An 11,950-nucleotide genomic window follows, 5' to 3' on the forward strand; every position below is an offset into this window, starting at 1 on the left:
TGCCGAGGTAAGGCCAGGCAAGTTGCGGAAGTGGGTGGTTATGGAAAGGGAGGGGTGTGGTGGATGAGGGGAGGGAAAGTAGACGGGGTTGGGAGGTTGAGGGGGCGGGGGGGGGGCAGAAAGGGGAAGGGCAGGATAATGATCGAGATAAGGGTGGGGTGGGGGGGTGGGGAGATAGCTAATGCAGATATTAAACGGTCAGAGTCACGGGATAAGATTTCGCGAGGTTGTGGCGCCGTATGGTGTGTGCTAATGTGGCCATGCGTTATTAACCGAGAAATCTCTCATCTTCCCCCCTCCTGCCAGCTCCTACTCTTTTCCTTTCGTTTTGACGCAGAACGGATGCCTATCTCTTCCTCCAGCACACCCATTTGCATTCTGGGATTCCCCAGCCAACCAGCTCTCTCCCTCCCACTGGCTCTTCTTGAAACCTGTACACCGCCATTGTCGCATTTCAGCACCAGACAGGTAGGGCTCCGTATAATTTTAGTTTCTTAAAACCCCTTGACTGCCATAAACGTATTACGTACGTGCATAGTGACGTCACTGATGACGTCATCAGAAAAAGGGAAATAGTTCTGGAAGGCTGAAAATCCACACAGTTTGTTTAGAGTGGTATATCTCCAGACTATTTTCTCAGTTTTAGGCTTATTGTTTTGGATAATGTTTTTTGACCTGAAACACCACTTTCTGCTGTTTTCCCCCTGGCACTGAAGGGGTAAAAAGGAATCGTCACTGCGTTTGGACAAATCCGTATACGATACACCACTTCTGCTAGGTAGATGAAGGACCAGCAGCTTATCTCAACTCGCATTGTCAGGCCTTGAGTGCATGACGATATATTTGTTGACCTGTCAGGGTGGACTTATTTTCTAAAGAAATTAAGTTGCCACGAGTCCTTATCAGTGCGCCAAATGCGTGCTGCACACGGCGACCTCGGTTTATCGTCTCATCTGAATGATTAGACGCTCACTAGGATTTTTCCATTCAAACTTGGGAGAAAGGGCGAGACTGAGAATCGAACCCAAACCCTCACCGACATTGTACTGGCAGATGAACGTCTTAACCATTCTGCTACCTTTCCCCAAGGAGCAACGATGTCGCTGAAATGTGACCAGATCATGGGGCGGTTATCCATCCGCGAGCCTACTGCTCTTATTGTTCAGGCCATATATCGTTTACATCGCAGGGGAATCCCCAGCTATTCTTTGATGCCATTTTCCGTGCTTTTTCATTGATATATTACACCATGTGTAAATCAACCCCCACACCTCTCCCAACCCCCTCAACATTTTTATTTTTTTTTTTTTTTTTTTTTACCTTCGGCGTTGCCTGCTCATTCTTTTTCTGCTTTGTTTTGTTTTTAACTTTTGATTTGATTGGTAGGTCTTTTCTTGGCGTTTTGCTTTTCGTTTCATCCTTAGATTTAAATTTTCGTTTCTTACTATTTTTCTTTGTAGCCAAGTGCTCAGCTGGCTGTTAACCATAGCGCATGCCGTAAAGGGGCTGTTAACTCATAGCGCATGCCGTAAAGGGGATGACAGTTTTACTGCAGTGACGGTGTCCAACCATTGACAGGAGGTAACTCCTGTGACGTAAGGCTATTCAAATTCGAATTTGAACTGAAAGCTGTTAAGCGTCTGCCAGTTATTTTCCGAGATGCTGCTCTCCAGCACACATCGCGTGTCACACACACACAGTCAGCTGCCTAAATTTCTACTGTAAGTACTTTGTGTAAGTTGTGCTGATGATTTGTGAATTGTCTGACGCATTGCTTGTGTTCATATGTGTATGTTGATATTGTCTTAGGTTGGATTACTTGTTTCAGTTATTGCTTTGACATTTAGTCACAGTTCTGCTATGACTCAAGGCCTGACTAATCGCGTTGGGTTACGCTGCTGGTCAGGCATCTGCTTGGCAGATGTGGTGTAGCGTATATGGATTTGTCCGAACGCAGTGACGCCGCCTTGAGCTACTGAAACTGAAACTGATCTGCTATGATTGATTCAGATAATCGCCATGTGTTGTTTTTTTTAGGATTTTTTGTTGTTGTTGGGTTTGGGTTTTTTTTGTTTTTTTGTGTTTTTTTTGGTTTGTTGCTTTTGTTATTTTTACACCAAAACACAACTGATTATTGCATTTCACGTAAGATAGATCACTGCAATGCATCGACCTCAAATTCAACATCGGAGTCAATAGCAAACAATGAAATTCAGGCAATGTGTATAACTCAAACAGAAATATATGATATGATATAATATATATTAATATAACATAATGTAATATAAATATAAAACGACCTCAGATTCAACATCGGAATCAATAGCAAACAACGAAATTCAGGCAATGTGCATAATTCAGAAACATAATATGATATGATATTATACAATATACAATCAAATATAATATTATACTATAATGTGATACAACTTTTTTTTCAAAATATTTTTTATTCATTCAATTTTTGTTTACATTGCACAAATCTTAATATAACTAAACAATACGAATACAATACATTACGTTAACTTAATACATAGCAGGAAAAGAAAGTGTAACAAGACAAAGATGTATACAGAAGAAGAACATAGGGCATACATGGTGCATATTTTACTTCTTTTTTTTCTTTCTTTTTTTTTGTCACTGTTCTAAATATGCACTTTGTTGCAAACAAAAACACACACACAAATTTTAAACAAACAAAAACAAAAAAACGTGATCACAAATAAATGAATAAGTAAATAAATAAATTGGGGCAAAAAAAAGGAGACGAAACTTGGGGCACTTTCTTGGTATGCACAGGTAGGAAATTTCTTCATATAAGTGTCTATACTGCACCTTTTCTTCATCTAAATAGGCAATGTAATACACTCGAGGTATGAATTTGTATCACCATAAGAAAGGGCATTACAAGCAGAGCTAGCATAAAAATATCAACAATAAATAACAGAATAAAGCAACATTGGGGAAACAGAAAGTCAGTTTCCTTTAACTAATACATTGTAAAACTAGCATGAGGAGGAATTTTTTTTGTTTAATGTCCCGTCACACATATCGGTGATTGAAGACATTTTGTAAAAGTATTTATGAATACATCTGAGTATTATCTGTTAGAAGGGGTGGGAGATGTGGATGAATGGAGGGTTTGGGGAAACTGGGCAAATGAGGGTAAAAATGTGGGTGAAATTTGAAAGAAAAACAAAACAAACAAACAAACAAAAAAAACACCCTCTAAATACAGTTACAGGAAATTACTTAAAGGACTTCGTAAAAGAGAAGTCGTTAAACTGACAAGCGAAACAACTGATAATGAATGCAAAAAGTCAAAAACTAGCATGACAAAGTTCATTGTTCTATCAGATTCATGTATGGCAGCCATTTTACCAACAACAAAAAATCATGCTTTTGCATGTTCAGTAGGTATGTATGTTTTTCATTTTTATATCTAGTCTTTAATTCTGTCAAGAACATTTGGATATTTGGTCTAAGTTTGTTTATTCTGCATCTGTAATGTCGTCATATGTTTGTAGGCAGATTTGATTCTTTTCAACATGAGAGTGAGTGACGTCTCCGCTTACTGATAGTTTATTCGAATATTCTGGAACATTCTGGTCACGCCATGATAGTTCTTCCAATCATTGTATTGAGCACTGACTATCTTGTCTCTCAGTTTGCCAGTATCTAATATCAAAGCCACTTATTCTATTATCTTGTTTACTCATATATTATTTCACATACTGATTTTAGTTGTACTGCAACAGTGTGTTACACTGACTCTCAGTACTACTAATCACACAGTTATAGTGTGCTGTGTGCAGTATCCTGTGTTGGTGACTGCAAGATAGTGTTGGATTTATATCAGCTATTGGTCAAAACCATCTGCAGATATGTATCACAGTCTGGTAATTGAAATTCAGCTATCATGCTCTCTCCTATACGGCTTTCTCCAGTATAGTGCTACATGATAACTGATTCATTTGAGTCACTGACACTGTATAAGCTATACATGATTTATACTGTCAGTGTACTTTCATTAAATCAGCCTAGCTTCAACCACTATTTGAATGTATTAGAAATGTCTTTTAATGTCAGTGTTTGGTCTTCACACATTATGCATCATCTTATGTTGTTGCTTATCCCAAAGCAAGTTGTAATCTTTCCATGTAATATGCATACATGTGCTTACTATCCTCTTGCATTCCTGGCGTGTTGAACTTAAGACATTTGTGTTTGTCTTTTAAAGGCACTGTCTTCTTTTCCTACTTAACTATTGTAAATAAAACAATAGAAAAACCCTTTTGTGACTGGCCTTCTGTATGTCCTTGGCATGTGCACAGATCTTTTCTGTCCTTTCATCTGCATACTCTTTAATTCAGTATAGTAAATCAGTAATTCTTTTGTACTGTCCCCTTTTATATGCCACTCGGGTTAACACGGCTACACCTTTACTTTATTTTTTTTCTTTCTTCTTTTTCTGTGGCTTATTTATTACTCTTTTTTTTCTTTTCTTTTTTTTCTTTTTTTTGTCCTTTCTTTTTCACTTTACCTGAGAATTTCTTTTGTCTTATCTTTCCACCATTCTTTCCCTTTTTTCATATTTCTTTCTTTGCTCTTCCTGTTTGTCTGAACTACTTTTTTCTTTGCTCATTTTCTGTGTTTTATTTCTTTTCCTTTTCTTTCTTGTTCACTTTACCTGATAATTTCTTTCCTTATATATATATATATATATATATATATATATGTGTGTGTGTGTGTGTGTGTGTGTGTGTGTGTGTGTGTGTGTGTGTGTGTGTGTGTTTACTTGTCTATATTGTGATAATGCACCTGACCAAATTTCTCCAGTTTGAGATAATAAAATTATTCTTATCTTATCTTATATGTGGAGTGATGGCCTAGAGGTAATGCGTCCGCCAGGAAGCGAGAGAATCTGAGCGCGCTGGTTCGAATCACGGCTCAGCCGCCGATATTCCCCCCCACCCCTCCACCCCCTCCACTAGACCTTGAGTGGTGGTCTGGACGCTAGTCATTCCGATGAGACGATAAACCGAGGTCCCGTGTGCAGCATGCACTTAGCGCACGTGAAAGAGCCAACGGCAACAAAAGGGTTGTTCCTGGCAAAATTCTGTAAAAAAAAAAAAATCCACTTGAATAGGAAAAACAAATAAAACTGCACGCAGGAAAAAATACACAAAAAAAACACACAAAAAAATGGGTGGCGCTGTAGTGTAGCGACGCGCTGTCCCCAGGGAGAGCAGCCCGAATTTCACACAGAGAAATCTGTTGTGATAAAAAGAAATACAAATACAAATACGCAATTTTTTTCTTCGATCTTATTGGGTTGGTTTTCTTTTCAGAACTACGTTTTCTTTCCCCATTTTCTGTATTTTGTTTATTGCTCTCCTTTGGGGTTTTTTTGTGTGGTTTTTTTTGTTTGTTTTTGGGTTGTTGGTTTTTTGTTGTTGTTTTTTTTTTTTTTTTTGGGGGGGGGGGTTGTTTTTTTTTTGCGACACCTGATATATTATTTCTTTCATCGTATCTTACATTTCTTTCCACTATATTTCTTTCTTTGCTCTTCCTATTCTTTTTCTGAACTGCTTTTTTTTTCTTTTCTTATTTTCTGTACCTCACATTTATTTGCTTATTTATCATCATTGTTGTCTTTTTTTTATTCATTTATTATTATTATTATTATTATTATTATTATTATTATTATTACTACTACTACTTTTTATATTGAAATTATTATTTATTTATTTATTTATTTATGTACGCTTATAGTTGACTTCATCAAGTTTTTGCGCCTTATACACATTATTAGTAGTGGTAGTAGTTGTTTTGTTTTTTTAAATGCATTTATCTATTATTTATTCACCCTTTTTTTTTCTTTTCTTTTTTTCTCAAGGCCTGACTAAGCGCGTTGGGTTACGCTGCTGGCCAGGCATCTGCTTGGCAGATGGGGTGGAGCGTATATGGATTTGTCCGAACGCAGTGACGCCCCCTTGAGCTACTGAAACTGAAACTGAAACTGTACCTTGTCTATTGCTTTGTTGTTGTTGACGCTTCGCTTGATAATTTCCCTCATCTTATTCTGCCTTTCTTTCCATTTCTCTCTCTCTCTCTCTCTCTGCCTGTTTTTCTTTAACTCACTCAGTACGGCCAGTCCTCTCTTCTCCTCTACACAGACCCCTCGGATGTCCAGTGGGTGTCTCAATGACCCAACCTTTAGCTTCCGTCGTCAGAATTGTGGTATTCTTTGTCAATATTCACTTCTTCAGTATAAGAGCCTTCCGCTTGCAATATTTTGATGATGGTAACTGGGGTGAAACGCTGTTTACATCGTCTCTTTCGCCGTTCGTATGGAGAGAGTTAACTGACTTTTTCTGTCCTCCTCCACTGTGTCCTTTTGCCATTGTTCCTTCCTTCCCTTCTTTCTTTCTTGTCTTCATATGACAATTTCTTTCATTCATTTTATCCTCCCTGTCTTTCCTTCTTTCTATTTCTTTCATAGCTCTTTCTTTCTTCCCCCCCCCCCCCCCCCCCCCCCCCCCCCAGAAAGAAACAGTGACCTGCTGTCTTCTTTTCCTCCCATCGCACTAGACATGCCTGCCATCCCGCTTTGTTCTGGATATCAACGAAATTGTCACGACGTCAACTCTTTCACTGTCAAGTTTTTGAGTGACAAAATAATAATAGATAAGCTTACATAAATAAATAAATAAATAATAAATATAATATAAAAAAAGGTAGTAGTAATAATAATAATAATAATAATAAAATAATAATAATAATTAATAAATAAGACAAGAGTTGTTTTTTTCTTTTCTTCTTTTTTTCTTTTTTTTTCTTTTTTTTTCCCCTCAAGGCCTGACTAAGCGCGTTTGGTTACGCTGCTGGTCAGGCATCTGCTTGGCAGGTGTGGTGTAGCGTATATGGATTTGTCCGAAAGCAGTGACGCCTCCTTGAGCTACTGAAACTGAACTCCCCCCGCCCCCCGGCCCCCCCCCCTCCCTTCTTCTTCTTCACCAGATGATTTATTTCTTTTATCTTCCCCTTTCCTGTCTTTCCATCTCTGTATGTCTTTCTTTGCGCTCTTTGTTTTTCTGAACTATTTTTCTTTCTTGTACCTTGCCTGATGGGGTTTTTTTTTCTCTCTCTCTCTCTTTTTTTTGTGTGCTTCACCTGATAATTTAATTCATTTCTCTCATCGTATCTCTCACCTTTCTTTTCTTTATATTTCGTTATTTGCTATTCCTGCTTTGTTTTTCTTTGTCTGAACTACATTTTCTTCCCGGATTTTCTGTAGTGTTTGCTGTTGCTTGCTTTGGAAAAAAGAAACCCAAAAGAACTCAGTCCTTTCTTCTGATCCTTGTTTCCTTTTTATTCTTCCATTTCCTTCCTCCTATTTTTTTAATTAAAAAAATTGATATAGATACTTATATAGCGCCTGTCCTCGATTGGAGACCAAGCTCCAGATACTTTACAAACTCGGGGTCATTTGCACAACAGGCTGCCTACCTGGGTAGAGCCGATTGACGGCTGTCATTGGGCGCTCATCATTCGTTTCCTGTGTCATTCAATCAGATTTCAGGCACGCACACATACACACTCAGACCGACATGTAGCATTTTACGACGTGTATGACCGTTTTGTTTATTTACTCCGTTTTCGAGGCTGTGCATGCTGGGTATGTTCTTGTTTCTATAACCAACCGAACATGTATTACAGGATCTTTAACGTGCGTATTTGATCTTCTGCGTGCGCATATACACGTAGGGGGTTCAGGCACTAGCAGGTCTGACACATATGTTGACCTAGGAGATCGGAAAAATCTCCACCCTTTACCCACCACGTGCCGTGACCAGGAATCGAACTCGGGACCCTCAGATTGAAAGTCCTACACTTTAACCACTCGGCTGTTGCTGCTCTTGATCCTACTTTCGTTCGCCACTGTTAATGTACGCATCGCGCCCTTCTTGGCTTATTTTCGTTGCAATAAGCTGCTTTGAGCTTGTGGATGGAACGATTGTTGCAAACTTGTGACTTGTTCTGTTGTAATACTCTTTTTGTCATAACAGATTTCTCTGCGTGAAATTCGGGCTGCTCTCCCCAGGGAGAGCGCGTCGCTACACTGACAGCGCCACCCATTTTTTTTCTTTTAAAATTTTTTTTCTGTCTGCAATTTTATTTGTTTTCCTATCGAAGTGGATTTTTTCTACAGAATTTTGCAAGGGACAACCCTTTTATTGCCGTAGGCTCTTTTACGTGCGCTAAATGCATTCTGCATGCTTCACACGGGACCTCGGTTTATCGTCTCATCCGAATGACTAGCGCCCAGACTACCACTCAAGGTCCAGTGGAGGGGGAGAAAATACTGGCGACTGCCGGTGTGATTCGAACCAGTGTGCTCAGATTCTCTCGCTTCCTAGGCAGACGCGTTTCCTCAAGGCCAACACTCCTGGCTTAGTGGTTTTGTAGGAGTAGTAATGGTAGTGTTCAGCCCTGTGTGTGTGTGTGTGTGTGTAAAGAGAGAGCGTTACCTCTCGGCCATCACTCTACTCCACTGTTGTTGTGCACACAAAAAAAAGACGTTGCAGTTTGTGAGAATTTTGTGCAAGTGTTCAACAATACCACGGACACACGAAAGCAGACAGGCACATGCACCGACACGTATAATGAGCTCTGTATATTTACGCTCATGGGGGGGGGTCTTGGCCTAAGGAACAAACCAGAAACATACGCATGATTTTCCTCGCTCTGCCTCTGTCTATCTGTGTCCCTCCCATATCTCTCTCTCTCTCTCTCTCTGTCTCTCTCTCTCTCCTGCCATTCATGCCGTATCCATATCCGTCTCTCTCTCTCTCTCTCTCTCTCTCTCTCTCTCTCTCTGTGTCTCTGCGCTTAGAGCTTGGCCTGACCAGCAAAGGTGACTTTTCTTTTTAATGAGGAGGAGTTGGGAGTGACTTTACTGGCTGATTAAAATACATAGCACACACACTGCCATGGGCCCCGCTGAATGTTTGTTGAAGAAGAAAATTAAAAGAGAGGAGGGTTTGAAGAAGAGATAGCTTCCTCTCTTCCTTCTCCTCCTCCTCCTGTACATAATCATTTTCCTGCTCCTCCTCTTCCTCATTCTCTTCGTCTTCTTCTTCCTCCTCATATTCCCTCCTTCTCTTCCCTCTCCCTTCTCTTCCCCTTCCTCCACCTTCCCCTCTTTCTCGTCTTTCTCTTCTTCCTCCTCCTCTTCCCCTCTTTCTCTTCCTCTTCCTCCTCCTCTTCTTCCTCCCTCCCGTGGGGATGCCGGGGGTCTTTCAGTGTAAATAGCATCCCCGCCTTCTGGAAATTCTGTGCTAGAAATAATCCTCTTTTCTGTCACTCTCTTTGTTTCTGCCTTTCTCTCTCTCTCTGTCTCTCTCTCTCTGTCTCTCTCTCTCTCTCTCTCTCTCTCTCTCTCTCTCTCTCTCTCTCTCTTCACTGTTGTCTCCTTTTTCAGCCTTCCCAGTCCATTCCCCTTTCTTTTTTCAAGCAAGCCTTAACACTTTTTTTTCTCTTTTCCGCAGTATATAATATACTAACTGTGCTGTTTTGCTCTGGCGATTAGGTAGTAAGATGTAAGTACTGGGATGGGCACTAGCTGCCCATTCTGCAGTGTTATTTGCCTGTATGGCCTTTTTTTGTTTTTTTGTTTGTTTGTTCGTTTGGCTTTGAAGGATTGTTGTTTTTTTTTCCTTTTTTTACGATTTTTTTTTTAATCCGAGGATAATAAATTAAGCGGAATGGCTGGCGTCCTCAGCATGGCCCAGTGTTATTTGCCATGAGGAGCAAAATGGTTGGAATACTGTGTCATGAACTGTGTTTTGTGGGTTTGTTTTAGTGGTGGTGGTGGTGTTTTTGTTTTTTGTGTTGTTGGTTTTGTTTTTTGTTGTTGTTGTTGTTGTTGTTGTTTGGGGGGGTGTTTGTTTGTTTGTTTGTCTGTTTGTATGTTTTTTGTTGTTGTTATTGTTTTTTTAGATGTGACAGTTTTGTGTTGACGCGGTTGAGCATTTGTATGGTTTGACAGTCCTGATATGGCCCTGTGCGGTCGGCTGGACTATACGCAACAAGAATAAGAATAATAAGAATCCTCTTCCTCCTTTTCCTCCTCCTGTTCCTTCTCTTCCCCCTCCCCCTTGTCTTCCCTCTCCCTCTCCTCTTCCCCCTCCCTCTCCTCTTCCTCCTCCTCCTCCTCTTCCCCCTCCCTCTCCTCTTCCCCCTCCTCCTTCTCTTCCCCCTCCCTCTGCTCCTCCTCCTCCCCCTTCTCTTCCCTCTCCTCCTTCTCTTCCCCCTCCCTCTCCTCCTCCCTCTCCTCCTCCCTCTCCTCCTCCCTCTCCTCTTCCCCCTCCCTCTCCTCCTCCTCCCTTTTGTCTTTCCCCTCCCTCTCCTCTTCCCCCTCCCTCTCCTCTTCCCTTCCTCCTCCTCTTCCCCCTCCTCCTTCTCTTCCCCTCCCTCTCCTCCTCCTCCTCCCCTCTGTCTTTCCCCTCCCTCTCCTTCTCTTCCCCCTTCATTCCTCCTTCTTTTTCTCCTCCTCCTTCTCCATCTCTCCCTCCTTCTCTTCCTTCTTCCCCCTTCATTCCTCCTCCCCTTTCTCCTCCTCCTCCTCCTCTTGAGCACAGTGCAAGCGAAGAACAAAGGACACTTAGCATCCAACCCCACTGACCGGCCGCGCCTTGAGACATTTCTCTGACAAATTATCTTCCGTTGACCGTTGACATGGGAAGGATGACAGAACCCCTCAGACTTCTCCAGCAAGTCATCCTGGAACACTAATTAATAAGGCCCATTGTCTATGAGTGGACGGTGGTCGTCTCGCGTACGTTGCAGGTCATTCCGTTTTTGCCATGACTGCCGTTGATATTATTAGCCTATGTTTCTGTCGGTAGGAATGTGTGTGTGTGTGTGTGTGTGTGTGTGTGTGTGTGTGTGTGTGTGTGCGCGCGTTTGTGTGTATGTGTTTGTGTCTGTGTGTAAGTGGTGTCACGGAGTACACACAATGTAGACAGCTTGGCCAAATAGATGGCCGACGGTAAACGTGCAGACAGACAAAGGCGTGTTGTTTTTTCTGTTTCGTTTTTTCCCCCTTCATTTTTGACTCACTTGTGGAAACAATGTGAATCTATGTGATAACCCGGTGTTCGGTTGTATGTATGTGAGTGTGTGTCCGTGGTAAACTTTAACATTGTCATTTTCTCTGGAAATATGTCTGCCAGTGCCAAATTTGGATTGAAAATAGTTGGGAAAAATCTTCACAGACCATACCGATAATAGGTTGCATGTCTTCCGGATTAAACTGTATTTCCTGATCATAAAAAGTGTATTTTGTTGAGGATCCGAATCCAGAAAATGGTTTGGTTTGAAGCCGGCATGACCTATTTTCATCCTGTTCGCGATTAAAAGAAAAGGACTACAAATTCTGGACAGAACACATACAGTGACACAACTACATCATTGATATGTTAACTGCATGTGAATATTTTAAAGTAGATTCTGATTATACTAGAATGTACATTAAAGGAAAAATTGAAAACACCGTGTTGTAGTATCTGCCGGTGACTGAGCCTGTCGAATGCGATCTCCGCAGATGTAGGGAAAGCGTATACATGTTACGTTGTGCTTGAGGCGATGGCAACGTCCCCTTGACCGTGGACTTTAAAGAATGTCTTAAATGCCCGAGATATACCAAAATAACATGATTTAAACGGGTTACCCCCGAAAACGGAGTATGACTGCCTACATGGCGGGGTAATAACGGTCATTCACGTAAAAGCCCACTCATGTAACATACGAGTTGCAGCCCACGAACGAAAAAAAAAAGAAGAAGAAACGGCGTTATTAACTCGAATACCGTAAAATATTTATCAAGCTAAAAAAAAAAGGGGGGGGGGGGAGGTTAGGTATTAATTGTTGGATGTCATTAGTG

The 11,950-nt window shown here is 41.0% G+C and overlaps 1 protein-coding gene across 1 annotated transcript in view; it reads left to right on the top strand.

The window, feature by feature from the left end:
* Nucleotides 1–323: 323 nt before the first annotated feature.
* LOC143295137 (uncharacterized) overlaps nt 324–11,950 on the top strand; it is a 167,630-nt gene continuing 156,003 nt past the window's right edge. The window contains exon 1 of the mRNA XM_076606703.1: nt 324–468. The gene's annotated coding sequence lies outside the window, so the exon portion shown is untranslated. The remainder of the gene's footprint in view (nt 469–11,950) is intronic.

Source organism: Babylonia areolata, chromosome 20 (genome assembly GCF_041734735.1).
Source record: "Babylonia areolata isolate BAREFJ2019XMU chromosome 20, ASM4173473v1, whole genome shotgun sequence".
In the NCBI taxonomy this organism is placed as follows: Eukaryota; Metazoa; Mollusca; class Gastropoda; order Neogastropoda; family Buccinidae; genus Babylonia; species Babylonia areolata.